We start from the raw sequence: 15,335 nt of genomic DNA, 5'->3' as shown, positions 1-15,335 counted from the left end.
AGCCGCCCTGCGCAGCTCCTAAATTAAACCTGCAGCGCTCGTAGAAGACGCCAAAGCAGAATACGGAACTGGGGACATTTTTTTTTTCTTTTCTTTTTTTTTCGTTTGGTCTCTGGGAACCTTTAGAGCTATTGTTTGTTGTTTTATCCTTTGGCTGTGCGTGAGCGGTTGTCTCCTCTTGTGCTTTTGTGAGCGGGGAAGAGGTGATGGAGACAGACGAGGAGGGATATAAAAGCATTACGCCTGTCCGCCAGATAAAAGTGGCGCGGCCTTGAGGAAGGAGTATGCTGTGGGCAGCAACTTGGATCGTTGGCTTTGTTGTTACTTGCACCGAGCACGTGCCAGGTGGCCCGCCGCACGGGGACCGCGCTTCGATTCTCTTTCGCTTCGTCCATTTTCTTTTCTTTTCTTTTCTTTTTTGCTTCTCGTATGTCTTTGTCTTCTTTTCTCTTGTCTTGTCTTTTTTTCTCTTCCTTACTCTTCTCTTCTCTTGGTCTTCTCTTTTTTTCTCTCTTCAAGTCGTCTTCTTTTTTTATTTATTTTTTACTCCCCCAGTCTTTTTTGTTATCTTCCTATCTTCGCTTCTCTTTTTATCTTTATTCTCTCTTTATCTTTATGCTCTCTTTATTCTATCATTTATTTTTTATCTTCTATTTCCTCTGTATTTTATCCTTTCTGCTTATCTTCTTTCGCTTTATCTTTTTTCGATTTATCTTCTCTCGTGTTTATTTTTCCCACTTTTTCCACTCCCCCGCCCCTTCTTCCCGACGCCTGTATGCCTGTGTCCCGTTCGGTCTCTGATCCTGATTGACAAGCGCTTAGTTTAAGTTATTCGTTGTCGTCTCCTATGAATATATAATACTCTGCGGCGACCAAGTAAGGGAACTTCTCGATCAGACCTCCCTCCTCCCCCAGCAGATGCCCAGCTCATTATTAGTATTATTAGTATTTTACATTATTATTTTTATTATAATTTTCACACTCCTGCTCAGTCTTGAACTGCTCGTTGTACCTCACTTCCCCGTTGTCACCTTAATTTCGTTTTTACTTTACTTTCGCTTAGTCGCGAGTGAGAGTCAAACTTGACGGACGGGATGTTCACACAGCCTAGTGACAGGTTGCATTCCAGCCGCGTTCCGCCCGAGCGCATGAGCAGGAGTGGGGGCGTCCTGTTGCAGAGGGCAGCGTGAGCAACATCCAAGACGGACACAATCGCGAGCGTGTCGACACATGTTCCCACGGTCCCGCGTCGGAAATGGCCGCAAGTAATTGGCGGTAACCGTCGTCTCCGCCCCACCTGCCGGCAGCGTACCCGGCCGGCTCGCACCTGCCCGCGACGCAACATCGCCGCCCATGTTTGCGCTGCTGTGGGTGGACGGCTCAGCGATTCCAGCGAAGCAAAGGCGCTCCAACGGGGTAGTAATTCGATGCTAACATAATAATAACTTGTATATATATAATCAGAATGTTTTAGACTGCAAAGGCATCATGTTTGGAATTCGAGATACACGCCGTCGGAGCCTCCGTCCGACTGCAGACAGAAGGGCGCATCAGCCAGCCGTGGGAACGTCATGTATCATTATCGACCCTGTTATTGATTTTTTTTAAATATCCCGAGGCCGAGACCGAGCATGCCCTCCGGCCCCGTGGTTCCCCCACAGTGCGGCGCTACATTGCGCCCACGCCCACATACGTGTAAGTAGTGGTGTGGGTGCAAAGGGCTGGGATTGCGAGGTGGGGTCTCAGTCAGGAGTCGAGGTGTGGGGAGGGGGAGTCCAGGATGTTCGAGGCGTCGGAGGTGATGATGTGGGCGCGTGGGGGGGGGTTATGTGGGTGGGGGAACTTCCGGGCTAGCACCTGGACCGATGTCTGGCCAGCTGATGCTAGTTGGGCTTTGTTTTGCCATGTGTCTGGGGAGGCCGATGTTGGTAATTTTGGGCAGAGAGGCCTCTTTTAGCACCGTTTATAGAAACTTGCCAAATGCGTCGACATGGTGTGGGGGATATGCCGTGAGCCTCCTTGACGGAGGTGCTGAAGTCTATTTTGTGTAGGAGAACCCAGAGCTCTGGATTTAGACGCATTCGATTCTCGTAATGCATATCGCCTGCATTTATTACAACTTGCATCGACAAAAACGCGGTTATTGAGTTGGCGGGCCAAGAGAAAAGACCGGACACAAAGAGCCGAAAAACAGTGAGCCCTTAATAAAGGGAAGGGGGTTTCGGGGGCTGTGAGAGCGGACACGTGTACGGGAGAGGGCGTGGGACGCGTGCCTGGGGCTATGTAAACACACCCATATGTGGAAGATTTAGGCATAATGAGCTCACTGGAAGCGGTATGGCCAAAAATCATGGGAGAACCTTGTATGTCTAATTTTTGGCAACTTATCTTTGTTGCAGACGGATTTTCGCTCTGCTTGAGATCCTGTTAGAGCAGCCGAGTCCCGGATTGTATGGTTCACATGACATTTAAACCTATGGGAGTTTCTCAGTCGGACCTTTAAACCATTGTCAACTTAACTTCCGGTCGCTCTTTCTTGGCCGCCTTGTGGATATCGTCTGTGGCAGAGAGGCCGGAAATTTTGGTTATAGACAGTGAATCTGGTGATCAACAGTAACCCAGATCCTCAGCCGTGTTCTCTCAGCCGTGTCATGAACATCCTTGTCCGACACCCTCCGCTCTTGCCTGCTTTGGGGAGGGCATCTGGGTGGCCCTTGGCAGGTCTAGACTCCAAAGCCGTGGCCGAGAGTATAACCCCAGTTGCGTTTCCTCCGGGCGATCGTCTCCTCCGCTCGCCCTTTTCCTCGAATCCTTTGTACGGCCCCACTTAAGCACTGTCTTCCCGCCTGAACGCGTCCTCCAACCCTGCTCCTCTTTCACCTCCACCACTCCTCTCCTTTTCTCACCTCCTCCTCGCCCCCTCGCCCTCTTCCTCTCCCTCCCTCTTCCCATTCCCCTCCCTATCCCCCTTCCTCTCCTCCCCCGTGGCCTCCGAGCGTTTTTCCCTCTCCCCCCTCCGCACATGCAGCTCCATCGGCGTCGTGAAGCGCGATGGCGGCGGCCGATCCTGCTCTAGCGGGGGACACTATGATTTAAGTTGGAGGGAGGGAGGGGTGGGAACGGGGGGTGGGTGGGTAGAGGGCGTGTCATGGCGATGCGGGGGTCCGTGTGTGGCTAGGGAGGGGGGGAGGCACTGGCAGATGTTGGGCGTCGCAGCACACAATCCCCGTCGTAGGATGAGGATGAGGAAGAGGAGGAGGGTGGATAGGGGAGGGCCGAGAAGCTTCTTTAGCTCGTCCTAGAGCGTTGGCCGATGTGCGCTCTGGTGTTTCGCGGACAGGAAATGTGGGCGACGCGAGGGTTCACCGGATACTTGTGCGACTCGGGGTCAGCGGGCGGATCCGAGCGTCTTGGCCAATCTCCCCCTCGGCCGTGCGCTGCCGGTGGCGGGGCGAGCACGTGTGGGCCCGACGGATGGCCTGGATGAAAGGAACGTTTCAGAAGCTGTACACAAACACTCATCTTTGTATTTGCTTAAACGATTACATGCATTAATGCATCAGCAAACGATTCATGGAAGCCTCTAGGATGGACGCTGACACGCACACGGATACCTACACATATTCTCACTTACTCCCTTTCCCACTCTCTCCCCCTTCCCTCCCCTCTCCCTTACCTTCTCCCCTCCGTCCCCTTCCTCCGTCTCTCTTTCCCTCCCCCCTCCGTCCCCTTCCTCCGTCTCTCTTTCCCTCCCCCCTCCCTTTTCACCTCTCTCTCTCTCTCTCTCTCTCTCTCTCTCTCTCTCTCTCTCTCTCTCTCTATCTATCTATTATCTATCTATCTATCTCCCTCTCCCTCTCTGTCTCTCTCTCTCTCTCTCTCTCTCTCTCTCTCTCTCTCTCTCTCTCTCTCTCTCTCTCTCTCTCTCTCTCCCTCTCTCTCTCTCTCTCTCTCCCTCCTCTCCTCTCCTCTCTCTCTCTCCCTCTCTCTCCCTCTCTCTCTCCCTCTCCCCTCTCTCTCTCCCTCCCTCTCTCTCTCCTCCCTCCCTCTGTCTCCATCCCTCCCTGCCTCTCTCTCTCCCCTCCTCTCTCTCTCTTTCCTCCTCTCTCTCTCCCCCCTCTCTCTCTCCCTCCCTCCCTCTCTCTCTCTCTCTCTCTCTCTCTCTCTCTCTCTCTCTCTCTCTCTCTCTCTCTCTCTCTGTCTCTCTCTTTCTCTCTCTCTCTCTCTCTGCTCTGTCTCTCTCTCTCTCTGTCTCTGTCTCTCTCTCTGTCTCTCTCTCTGTCTCTCTCTCTGTCTCTGTCTCTGTTCTTTCTCTCCCTCTTTCTCTCATCTTCTCTCTTTCTCTCTCTCTCTCTCTCTCTCTCTCTCTCTCTCTCTCTCTCTCTCTCTCTCTCTCTCTCTCTCTCTCTCTATGTCTGTCTGTCTCTCTCTCTCTCTCTCTCTCTCTCTCTCTCTCTCTCTCTCTCTCGTCTCTCGTCTCTCATCCCCCTCTCTCTCTCTCTCTCTCTCTCTCTCTCTCTCTCTCTCTCTCTCTTTATAAGATCTCTCACGCTCTCGTAGCCCCATAAAGCAGCTGTCTCAACTTAATGGTTATGCATTGAATAAAGTTGTTTTATCTCTGACAAAGATAGGATACGTCGAGGCTGGTCCGTCACACGCAAGTAAATTCCCAGTCCCTTCGCCTCCCCCCTCCCCCCCTTTCAATAGGATTGTGAGATTGAGGGATTACCTCCTCTTAATCCGGTTTGTCTGCGCTGGGGGTTGCTCCTCCCATCCCCCTCCTTCCTTTCCCTTCCCCTTGCCACTCCCCCCTTTCCCCTCACTTCCCTTCTCTCCTCTTGCCCTTTCCTGTCACCCTTTGCGTTGATTTCTTGCTTACCCCAACCCCCCCCCCCCCCTGCCCTCGTCTCCCCATGCCTATGCCCCCGAGAAGCCTTCACGATTCATAGCGATCCGTAATGAGAGCCGGGCCGGGTATTGTCTCCGAGGCACAGTAGTGTGTGCATGTAATTATGAGGAAAACGAGGGAGGGAGGGAGAGGGAGACACAGAGAGAGCGAGCAGTGCGTGCATGTATTTCTTTAGGGGTGAAATGACAGACAGATACAAAGACAGAAACCCAAGACCGAAGAGGCACCTTGAAGTCCGAGGAGGCAGGAGGAGCTTGTTTTGGTTTCCGCCGTTCCCGTCCAGCCCGTCCGCGGCGGGGAAACTCGTCGGGGCTGATATGTGGTGTACCGACTGTTATTCGCCGCTGGCTTCTTTAACCTGGACTCGCGGGCCGTCGGGCTGGGAGAGCACCTGCCGCCGAAGGCTTGGCTGGCGGGGGAGGGAGGGGGGAGTTCTGGCCAGGTAGGTATGCAGCGAAAAAGGACTTGAGAATTTGCTTATTTGTTTAGTTAGTTAATTTTTTGGCTTGTTTATTTGTTTAATTGTTTATTTTTTAAATTGGCCGATTAATTATTTCGTCATTCATTCCTATATGGCTTTCATAATTGAATGTCGTAGTAAATGTGACAATCTCTCTTTATAAGAGCTCCGCTTCCTTGGCATATCTTATTTTTTTCTTGACTTTTGAACGGAAGGAAGAAAGTTCAAGTTGATTAACCATTAGTTTTGAATGTGTAGGTAGCTGCTTATTTGTTTGCTTGCGTTTATTGGCTCCGGAAATTGCATTTACATATTCCAAGTATTAATTTATGATCTAGCCGTTGTAGTGGTGGCATGAAGCTCAAAAGTGTCGAGTCCTGCGTCCACAAGAAGGGGCTCTGTGCCGCGCCGCCCCTCGCTCATCCCTATTACGTCTCCCTTCCTCGCCGCCTTCTTGTCCCCTTCCCTCTTCTCTCCCCTTGCCCCACCTTCTCCTCCCTCCCTCTCCCCTCCCCTCCTCCTTTCCCTACCCCCTCTTCCCTAACCCTCGACTCGACCGCCCCTCCATCACCTCCCTCTTCACTGTCTTACGCGTCTACTCATCCCTCACTCCCCCAGCCCTCCTAGAGCTCCGTGCCGTAACGCTACACTAAGACCTTTGACCCCCTCACCTTCTCCCTCCATTGCCCCTCTCCCGCCGTCCCTCTTCTTCCCTCCCTCCCCTCTATCCCTCCCTTCCTCCCTCCCCTCTATCCCTCCCACCCTCCCTCCCTCCTGCCCCCACTCGCCTTAAAGACAAAGTACTCACGACCCCATCAATAAGGCAGTCTCCTCACGCCGACTTGGTGCGCGTTGTAATGGGACCGTAGCCACGAACGGACGCTCAGTACGATCCAGAATGTATGGTTTAATCTGCCTGTCGGACAGATGGTGGGCTCAGAAGGGCGGTGTGTCAGGGCGAAGTAGATCGTAGATGTTGATACGTCGGGGAAAAGTAGATCGTAGATGTTGATACGTCGGGGAAAAGTAGATCGTAGATGTTGGAATGAATTTGATAGAGCCGACGAGGTTGACGGAGGTGCAGGAGAGACGGATTAATTAGGGAAGCGGTGCGAGGAGTTTGTCGGTGAGCTGAGCCCCACTCGACCTGGATGCCCGAGGGCTGCGGAGAGGGTAATGAGACGCCCCCGGAACAGGAAGGGGACCTGGACAAAGTAGGCAGCCGGGGAGGGGGCGTATGGGAGGGGTAGGGGGAGGGGGCGGGAATGGAGGGGTGCAATGGAAGGTTTGGTGAATGCAGCGGGGAAGTGAATGTTGGAGAGCGCGACGGTTGCCGAGTTTCTCCCTTTGTTTGATGTTTATTTATTTTGGTGGCTAATGGGAGGAGGTTCGGGCTCGCCTTTGTATCCCCATGAACACTTTACGTCCGATGGGCCTAGGGAAATCCCGCAGGAACCCTCTCGCTCGTTGCAATAGAAATTTCCGCTTATTTACTATGTGCTCTATGAAATTTTCGGGAAAAAGAAAGAACTAATCGCGTGTTGGATAAAAGCAAGCGCGGAAACTTGGCGTAAGTGGGACGGATGCCTCGGGGAGAGATGGAAGGGGGGCGGCGGGGATGGGGCAAGACAGTTGAAGTGTCCTCAAGATTAATGCCCAAGGCAGAATTATATCTGGCTCTGGATAAAGCCTTTTCCTTCCTTTATGTGGGAGTTCATGATTTTCTTGACAATGACATATGGCATTACTGTGTGCCTCTTAATGACACTTTTAATATTACACTTATCACCTCCAATTATCGTATACATTTGGCCCATTTCCTGATTGAGTTTATCATATTTCCCGTTAGACTCACCTTCCCCAGAATCACTATAAAGCGTCGGCGTCAGTAGTTAGTGTTAATATCAGTAATACGAAAGGAACATGGCTATCTTGACATTTTTCGAGAAAGAGTCAGAGCAAAAGGAGACTTTTAGAAGGAATCCGCTCGATCCTTTGGTTGTCGTTCTAAAGTTCGTTCGGTCCGGGAATCGGTCGGAGGCGCCCTATCTAAGGCCAGGGATATTGTAGCGAGTTACAGCTGCGCCTTCTGCACCCTTGCCCTCTCCGGGATATATGCTGGGGCTTCTCCGCCGCTTGCGAGGATAGAGGCTGATCTTCGAGTGGCGTGGATTTTGTCCGGAATAACATCTGGAGGACGGCGACCTGGCTGGAGATGGTGGAAAGGTTGAAAAGGGGATGCGGGAAGCACCGGCTTTGTAGCGTAGATTGTTCGATGTTGAAAGCAAACGAAACTTAGAGAGCAGGAACTTTTGGCGAGAGAGTAGTTTGGAAACGGTGGATGGTATGATGGAGTGGAGTGGAGGAGTCGGAGGTGCGAGGGCGAGGAGGGTCGCGGGGGCAGGCAGTTCAGGGCACAGATTACGGCAGGGAATACAAGGTGCCGTCTTAAAGCAGACGTTACAGCGGGACCCAGACTAAGAGTGTCGAGACGTGGCACTCGCCCGGCTCGTTATTGTTATTGGAAGATAGATTAAGCTCACTATTAGAGGACGGATATAAATAGATATGTAGAGCGAGGGGTCGGCATAGTGCGAGGGGGAAACGAGAGTGGGAAGGGACGGAAAAGTAAGGGAGGGGGGTGAGGGGGTGGGGAGGTATGTCTAAACTTAGGCATATCGTGCCGAAAGGTGTGTGCGTGTTCCCCAAACGCGGGAATTAAGGGACACCTGCGTCGCCTGGGACAGTTCCGGTACAGGTGTGCGCCGGTCACCACAGCTGCATCAAAGCACGTGTAGACAGTACCTGGCGAGCAGCAAGTGTGGCGATGCCATAACGTGCTAAAGAAGCACTGGCGTGACGGTCTCAATTTCACACTCATACGGCAGGTATAACGGCCTTCACTTCCGGCCGCCGTGCCCAGAATGGAGATGGCAATTTAACGGTCGGTTCTATATGCCATTCAGGTCAGATACTTCGGGTACCCTGGCAGATGGCGTCGGGGTTCCCACCTCTGAAAGGCGCTCATGCACCTTGCGCGAGGAGGGCGACGTGCTGAGTGTGTGAGTGCATAGTGAGAATTAAAGACCCACACTGTTAGTTGTTTATTGTTTTTGTGCGCGTGTTTCTCACCCTATGACTGCTGTGTTTGTGGCTGTGTTGATCAGTTATGGGAAACGGCAGCCGCAGACGAGGCTGTGCTTATGACCGGACGTGGTGCTGCTTATCCGATATTAGTCCATCCTTCGACCTTGTCTTTTCGTCTTAGTACGTCACTGGCGCCGCTCAAGTGGAACGCCGCAGCCACACCGCGCTTCCACTTTTTGAGCGAAAGGGAGAGTGAGGGAGAGAGTGGGTAAGAGAGTAGGGAGTCGTGTGAGTTAGACTGCTGGGTGATTCAGACGGTAATAGGAAAGTGGGTATGAGAGCAGGTGAAAGAGTAAGAGTGGGTGAGTATGTGGATATAGGAGTTGAGAAAATGAGTGAGTTAGAGGTTTTGTGTGTGTGTGTGTGTGTGTGTGTGTGTGTGTGTGTGGTGTGTGTGTGTGTGTGGGTGTGTGTGTGTGTGTGTGTGAGAGAGAGAGAGAGAGAGAGAGAGAGAGAGAGAGAGAGAGAGAGAGAGAGAGAGAGAGAGAGAGAGAGAGAGAGAGAGAGAGAGAGAGAGAGAGAAAGTGTGTGTGTGTGTGTGTGAGAGTGAGTTAGTAGTGCGCACCGACCTGTGCGTTTATGCGTACGTGTATAAACAATGAGGCAACTATGAATGAGGAAGTCTCAGTTGTGCGTTCTGCTGTGTACTCCGTGTGGCACCTCATTCTTTAATCATTTTATCGTCTCGGCAGGTTTAATCCGGGTAGAAAGTTGAGTGAACGTGGCAGAGTCTCAGGCTGGGAAATTTGTCAGGCGCGTGTCCAACTTTTACAGCGGGCGAGCGCCCAGATCGGGTCCGAATCCGCAGCTCGGGCATCCTTCGGCGAGGAAGTGACACCTGTCGGATGGTCTGCTCACCTGGCGCCAGCGCAAAGTCCCTGTCACGGGCGCAAACACGCGATAAGATTTCGACTTTGTTGACGAGGCTGTGTGTAGAACAGCCACGGATGGCTGAACAAGGCGGTCAGATAGGCGTAGTTTTTTTTTGTGTGTGTGTGGCGGGACCGACACTCCTTAAAGTGTATAATGTACCTCTGTGAAAAAAAACAGGGTAGGGATGACTGGAATAGTGAGAGGAGAGTGGATTTACCGCGCCCCACACACTAGAGAGTGAGGGAGGAGGGAGGAGTGTGCCGGAAGTGGTTAGCAGTAATGAGCAGCTGGCAGCAGTCCTACTGAACAGGTCGGCCACTTCGCCAGCTCCGAGCTGCGCATTTCACGCAAAAAAAGGAAGGAAAGTGATCCTGGAAGTGACAAGTATTGAAATAGACCTTAATGGACGTCTCCTGTTTCATGTAATGGCAAAACGAGAATGTGTAAATGATAGGCGCTTGTGTGCATCTGGCCCTGTCGCCGGAGGGCCAGATGCGCACATGTCCTGCTCATGAATTCTTAATTAGAGTCGCCCGTAGCAAGCCTACCTGAGAGCTGGGTTTGTTCCCCCTGGCTTCCCTACTTCATTCCCACACTTTTTAAGGCACATTCGCTTGTTGATATGTAAATTGTCTGTGATCTCTCAAAAAATTGGCTGATTACCGGATATGATGGATATTCTGCTTTGGTCTACGGGGAAAAAAGCAAAAGAGATTCATGCGCCATTTACAATGTGCATCTTGTGTTTTGCTGTAATACTGAAATCCCAGCAATTATCTATTCAAACCGCTCGTCTATCTCTGTATCACTAATTAGCCATATACATCTGATGATTATTACTTTCTGTTGCTTTATGTTGTTAGCTGAGCATCAGCTTTTGACCGCCGTTTACTTGGCGCACTCGTTACAACCACATTCGCCGATTAAATGACGAAGCAGATCTCAGGCGCCGGGGCCACGTGCGTGCGTCCGGGCCGTGCAGCGCAGGTGTCACCCATTGTGCGGGATTAAACGCCGGGAATTATTCGCTCCGTGCGAGAGGTATTGCAAATGCTGCCTTTGTGCCGGCCGTCCATCCGAGGGCCCGCTGGGATTCTGCTGCGGGACATTTCTCGGGCCCAGCCGGGTCGAGGCGGCGCAGGATTTGACCGTGCGAGGCCCGGCTGGCTGTCGCTCTGTTCGCCAGACCTCTAAGAGGGTTTATTTTAGGCTATGTAGGTTTGTTTTGTTGTCTAACTGTATGCAACTGTTGTAAATCCGATTGCCTTCTTGTCTGAATCATCGCATATATTAGCATACGAAGATTGAGGACGAAGGCCGGGCATACGGAGATGGAGAGATTTGCGAGCAAGGGAGATAGCCAGAGAATAAAAGTGATTGAGTGAACCCAAGAAAGTGAACGCTTGCAAAAGGGAGAGTCGCTAGGCGGCAGACGTGCTGCTGCTGCAATAGAATTTTATCCTTTTATATTCTGTTCATATGTATATGTATTCGCATCCAGCGTTAACAGAACTTTTTCCGTGACTTGTCAGAGCGCGATTTGCAACGAAATGGCCAGATTGCACGGGAGGCAAGCCACTCGTGTTGAGGAGGCATTGGGGAGAATCTGTTCAGCTCGAGTCACCTTTTGGGAAACGCCTGTGTTGTAGGGGAGTTGTGCGCGGCGGGTCAGAGGGCGAGAGGAGATAGGTAATTAAGATGATGGCGGTTGTGTAAGTCACTCTTCTGGCGGCAAGTGGCAACTGAGTCGCAATCTGTTCTCACGCTCCTGAAGATGCCCTACGACGGTTGCCAAACGTCTCTAGATCGCAACTCAGCTTTCATTTTTTCCCAGACCTCCATGTTTACTATATTAGCGTCGTTTAAATGCCTTTCTGACTCTTCGTAAACTATACACGATGTTCCTGGTGCCCCGGGCGTGTGGTTTCTCCCTCCCGACGAGCTCGGTGCCCGGCGGATCCTGCGAGGACGACACAACGGGACACGGTGGCGACCTTCTGCGTCGGCCAGCGTCGCCCTCCCGTCCGCCGTCCTCCCGCCCGCTCGCCATACCCACATCCTGTGCGGACACATCCATATGCTCGCCGCTCAGCCCATACCGCACAGGACTGCATCTACGAGGCGGGGACTCCCACATTTTTAATGCTCTCGTAAGACATTTGACACAGTTAACTGTAATGTTTCTAGTTATCCATGGTGTATATTTGGCGTTTCCGTTATCACAATGTCCTCAATCCATCTTTACGCTTTTATCGGTCGTCTTTTCCGGTACAGTCCTTGTTCTACTTAACCTTCTCTCCAAGTTCATTGCCACGGTTCAAATTACATATATTGGCACATTTCCCATTTCCTGTTCATGAATTCTTAATTGCAGTCGCGCTTAGCAATTGTGTGTAAGGCGTTTATTTGTTCGCCGTCGCTGCCGTGCTTCATCTCCCCTCTCCTGTAAGGGCGCATTACGTCGGCGGTGTATGAGTCGCGTAGCAATTGCATCTGCAATTATTTTGTGGGAAAGGGGTTAGAGCATGATGGTAGTTTGGTAGGTGTGGCAGCGGCGTGGTAGCCTTGTGGTAGCTTTGTGGTAGCAGTTTAGTCGCGGTGTGGGAAAGGGAAGCTTGAGAAGGATTGGCCTGGAGGAGGTGCCTGCGGCGGGCCCGGCGCTGAGCCCTGTCCTCCAGGGAGTCTAACCTTACTCGGCCACATTGCCGCCGCCGTGATCACCGCCATTATACTGGGGCTCTAGATTTTCAAATTTCCCTATTGTTTTGGTTATTATTTTAAAGGCAAACAGTTTCCTTATTCGTAAGAAAGTAATCGGTGGTGTGCAATGTAACCAGCATGACTTGCCTGTGTCGTGACATGATCATTTCAGATGGCTTTGCTCTCTGAACCTGGCTTGTTGCACATTCATTGGCTTGAAGATTCTGTGTACTAAGGATGGCACCCGGAAAGAGCATGCCCGCCGTGGACGTGGGAAGAGCTGAGTAAGGCATATTTGGTGTGGATATCGAACATAACTCAGGAGATGATAAAGACCACGTGTCTTTGGTAAACACTGGGCGTCATGTTGCCACCCGCGTGTTATTGGCGCTAGTAATCACTGACGGATAACCTTGAGAGTGTAGGTTACGTCCCGCCGCCACCGCCGCCGCGCCTCGCAACCACTGCCTCGCCTCTTCGGACGGCCAAGTGAGGACGTGACGGATTATCATGACGCGTTACACAGGTAAGCCTACGGCAGTGCGGGTCGGGATTCGGCCAAGCGGTTTTCATCGATACTCAGGTTGACAGGAGACGATTCTGAAGTGTGACATTACTGATACAAACATTAACACAGATTTAGGTTCTTTCTATTTACTCCCATGCATTGTTACATGGGAGTGGTCGATTGTCTGGTTTACTACCATCTTGCAGCAATTAATTGAATATGTACACACCACCAGAAACAACGCCATGCGACATGAACCCTGGGTAACATGTATTTAACAGCAAACTCTCCCCAATGCCGTTTTCATCTATTCACGTACAAGTGAATTAACCGTTTTATGGAAACTCGGTGAAACATTGTGAAGCCAAGTTATCGTGACTTTGTCGGCCTTAGCAGAATTATGTGTTTAGAAGATTGTTTGGTCTGGGCAGGCCTTTAAAAGGGGGTTGTCTGTTTTACTAGTCGAGGGTTGTGGTCTGCCACAGCCTGCCTGCCTGCCACATGGTGGTGTGTATATCCCGTCGCAGGGTTCGGTTATTGCCGCCAGCCTTCGTAGGTGGCGGCATAAAAAGCTGGCCGCCGTAGAGGTCTGTGTCATCGCGGCCGCACCTGCGCCGTACCTGTGTCCTCAAGCAGCCTTCGCCGTGGCTGCGAGGTGTCTTGGGTCACCTCCCCCGGGACCGAGTAATGGCCCGACGAGCCAGACGGCGGCAGGAACCTGCGGGGGCTGCGGGACACCGGAAATGCCTTTGTTGTAACGAGTCCTGCAGAGGAGAGGAGCGGACCGGCGCCACCCCGAGGCGGAAAATGAGGCTTCACTTGTAACTGAAGCTTTTCTGCGCGGTGCTGGGAGCCGACGCTGGCGGTCACGAATACCGTCTCTTGCGTGCTGGGGGGAGGAGGAGGTCGAGCCGGGGCACTCCGCCTGACTCGCTCCTCTGAAGAGGGAGACAAAGGACAGCGTTAAAGTCGGATGCACCGAGCGAAGCACTGTACGGCGAGGAGTATGTGCGTGCGTGAATGAATACAGAAGGCTTTCAGATAAGGGTGCGCTTCAAGAATAGGTCTACCGTTTCTTGTTTATGTGTACAGCAAAGATTAAACAATCAGTCGAGTAATTATACGGCTCCTTCGTCATTTTTTTGCAGTAACCTATTTAGTAAGGCATTAATGACACAAAATTATAGCACGTGTCTAGTACAAGGAAGGTTGTGGGACGGAGAGAAATTCCTTAGAGCACAGGAAATGAACCCCCTTGGCATGTTCTCTAAGGGATGGTGAAAATCTGATTATGATTTTTGTCAGGCCCTTCAGGTAGCCGGAGGTATTGAAAGGGGCGGAGAAAGGGAGTGGTTTCGAGGGAGTAATTGTAGCGCCTCCGCATTTCTTTGGCAAGCGGAGGAGTACAGCCTTGTCGTGAGCGGCCTCCGACGCGCGAGAATTTAAACGCCCGAGGTGAACAGGGGGCGATTGCAGTGCGGCTCTGTCCGGCTCGTAAATTTCCTACTTTTATTCTCGCTCGCTTTTGGCTTCTCACTCTCACTTCCACTCATACCTTGTTCTCCTCCTCCTTCCTTCTCTTCCCCTCTCCGTCTTCCGCCTTCTTCCCTTCTCACCTCCTTCCTTCCTTTCCTCCCTCCCACCCTCTACAACCCCCCCCCCTCCTCCTCCTCCTCCTCCTCCTCCTCCTCCTCCTCCTCCTCCCCCCCCCACCCTCACCCTCACCCTCACCCCTCCTCTCCCCCTCCTTCTCTTTTCCCCTTTACCGTCCTCCTTCTCTTTTTCCCTTTACCCTCCTCCTCCTCTTATCCCCTTCACCCTCCTCCCTTCACCCCCACTTCCTCCCATCTCACTCTTCCTCTCTCTCCGTACCTTTCCCCTCACGTGCCCGGCCAGGTGTGGGCGCCTCACGTGCTGCCCGCCGAGGAGTGGTCCGGAGCCGTCCCTGCAATACTGATGCCTCGTTTGGTTATTAAGATGGTGACCAAGGGCGAGGCGGTTGAAGGTCAGACTGGCCTGCACGTGCTGCTACCTGTGCGCTCCCTCCAGGTCTTGCGGTCTCGGTTTCGTTGTCGGTGAAGTCTGCTGGTCGCGTCGATGCTGGCTTTTATTTGCAGAATTGACGCGGCTGCTTTTGGAATACTCTGTGATTAGTTTTAATCCTTTGGAGATTTGCATGCTTCCCTATTATTATTGTTATTTTTTTCTTCTTTTTTGCCGATTTACACACGTTTGCCTGCTTCCCTATTATTATTTATTTATATATTTATTTATAAGTTTTTGCCGATTTACTCACGTTCTGTTCTCTTTCTTTCCAGGTAAGTGTTGCGGAGGTGGCGTGCTGGGCGTTGTGGTGAGACTGTAACGTGTTCTGGGTTATCCACACACGATTATAACTTCGAAATTGTTGCCTAGAAGAATTTCCGCGTTGTTCGTGTCTTAGTGTCAGCAATGTGTTTCCGTATTCTGCTAATGCGGGATTGTAGAGGAGTGTGTGCTTATTCAGTGCGTCTGTTTAATGGCATTTATTTCTGAGTATGGTTTCAGTGCAGACTCAGGTATTCCCTGTGGATAAGATGATTAATTTTATTTACGTATTCTTATTTATTTAGATTTTTCTCACAACGTCCACTCAAGGTCGCTCCGGCAACCATTAATGAAATCCCCCCCCCCCCTCCCTGACCCTCGCAACCATTCATTCGTTTATTCCACGAACGTCGGTCGCTCGTCTGCCCCGG

The 15,335-nt window shown here is 51.7% G+C and overlaps 1 protein-coding gene across 3 annotated transcripts in view; it reads left to right on the top strand.

Annotated features, from left to right (window-relative positions):
* The window catches only part of LOC119574258 (E3 ubiquitin-protein ligase SMURF1-like), an 81,196-nt gene that overhangs the window by 44,563 nt on the left and 21,298 nt on the right, over positions 1-15,335 (top strand). The window contains exon 1 of one of the 3 annotated variants that reach the window (XM_037921418.1): positions 12,516-12,615. The exons of the other annotated variants lie outside the window; for them this stretch is intronic. The gene's annotated coding sequence lies outside the window, so the exon portion shown is untranslated. Of the gene's footprint in view, positions 1-12,515; positions 12,616-15,335 lie in introns of those variants that run through there. 3 annotated transcript variants of the gene reach the window in all.

Source organism: Penaeus monodon, chromosome 6 (assembly GCF_015228065.2).
Source record: "Penaeus monodon isolate SGIC_2016 chromosome 6, NSTDA_Pmon_1, whole genome shotgun sequence".
NCBI lineage: Eukaryota > Metazoa > Arthropoda > Malacostraca > Decapoda > Penaeidae > Penaeus > Penaeus monodon.
This window is presented reverse-complemented; position numbering and strand designations above follow the sequence as displayed.